This window comes from Gavialis gangeticus, unplaced genomic scaffold (assembly GCF_001723915.1).
Source record: "Gavialis gangeticus isolate Ggan-Ray unplaced genomic scaffold, GavGan_comp1, whole genome shotgun sequence".
NCBI classification, from domain to species: Eukaryota; Metazoa; Chordata; order Crocodylia; family Gavialidae; genus Gavialis; species Gavialis gangeticus.
The window spans coordinates 128,467,437-128,468,730 of record NW_017729022.1 but is presented as its reverse complement, the minus strand read 5'-3'; the positions used below and the strand labels follow the sequence as shown (position 1 = coordinate 128,468,730).

General features: G+C 47.4%; 1 long non-coding RNA gene across 1 annotated transcript in view; it reads left to right on the top strand.

Moving 5' to 3' along the window:
* Positions 1-880, top strand: part of LOC109297067 — a 4,874-nt gene extending 3,994 nt beyond the window's left edge. Inside the window, exon 2 of the long non-coding RNA XR_002097185.1 lies at positions 414-880. This is a non-coding gene — a long non-coding RNA (uncharacterized LOC109297067). The remainder of the gene's footprint in view (positions 1-413) is intronic.
* Positions 881-1,294: the final 414 nt, after the last annotated feature.

The window sequence follows — 1,294 nt, the reverse complement described above, 5'->3', positions numbered from 1 at the left end:
TACATTCCTGGATGCTTTTGGTGAGCCATGGGGGCTTATGCACCCTTCTGCTCCCTTTGATCCTCGTTGGGATTACCTTCCTTTGGGCTTGGAGGATCATCTCCTTGAGGAGCAACCACTCTCCTTGGACACCTGTCTCCCCTCCCCTTCTTGCTGGTTTTGCCCTTCTGACATATATCCCAATGAGGTACTGACTGTCAGCTGTGCCTCTCTGGGTGAATAACCTTGTAATTTATCTCTACTTGTTCCTAATTTTGTCTGTGGTTTCTAAAGTAGCCTCGAAAAAACTCACTAAGAGCTTTGAGTCATTTTGCACTTAGGCTGAAAGCCACTTGCTCTTTTACTGCTGTTCCTTTACAATATACTCAATTTCAGCTCAAATTTTAATCTTTCCCATCCTGTTCTCAAAGCAGATCCTCTCATGGCTGAGACACTGACAGAGAAGTGGCTAGCACAGGAATAACAACTGCTTTGCATCCTTCAGAGCAAGGGTGAAAGGCAACTATTGAGGCTCTTGGCCTCTCCTTGCAGAAGATGATGAAGGAAACCCTATAAGCCAAGCACATGAGGCACATATCCCAAGAGTGCAGACCAACATACCACTTGAACCATTCCCAGAATGTCACTGATTGGAAAATGGTCCACAATTGACATGGGGCAGAGATGTCCACTCTTAACATTGCCAAGGGTCCAAGAAGAAGGGTCATCTTTAGGGATTGGAGTCTCCTGGTTGTGAGCCTCTGGAGTTTCCCCACAATTCCCTAAGCAAAATTGGCTGGACACCAAGGAAAATGAACAGGAAGATGTCAACTGCATGTAAATGACATGTTCTGTTTTCCTTTCTCTCTTACACTTGAGTTCAATAAAGAAGGTTCCTGTACTTTACCAAACTCTGTGTGGCACTTCCCTGGCTGGAGATAGATGGCTGGGTTTATTCTCTGGACCGCAGCTTCTGAGTTGTTGGTGTGCTGGTTGCTCAGGGTGGGGTGGGGGTGTGGCTGCCCGAGGTCTCTGCAGTGCTCATCAATTTACTTCCACTCATGACAACTGATCAGGGTTCAGTGCATTCAAAGGTGACTTGGAGTTGGGGGTGGCTAGGTATATGTTGGGGGCTGCCTGGACTACTGCTTCTGCGTTTCTGGGGGCTGCGTGCTCGGGGGGTCTGTCCAAGGTCTTCGTGGCTTTAAACAGCACTTTCCCCCAATTGCCCATCAGTTTCCTGGGTTCTACATACCCATGTAAATTGCAACATCAGGAAGGAAACTGATGAGTGACTTGAGGGAAAGTGCTCTTT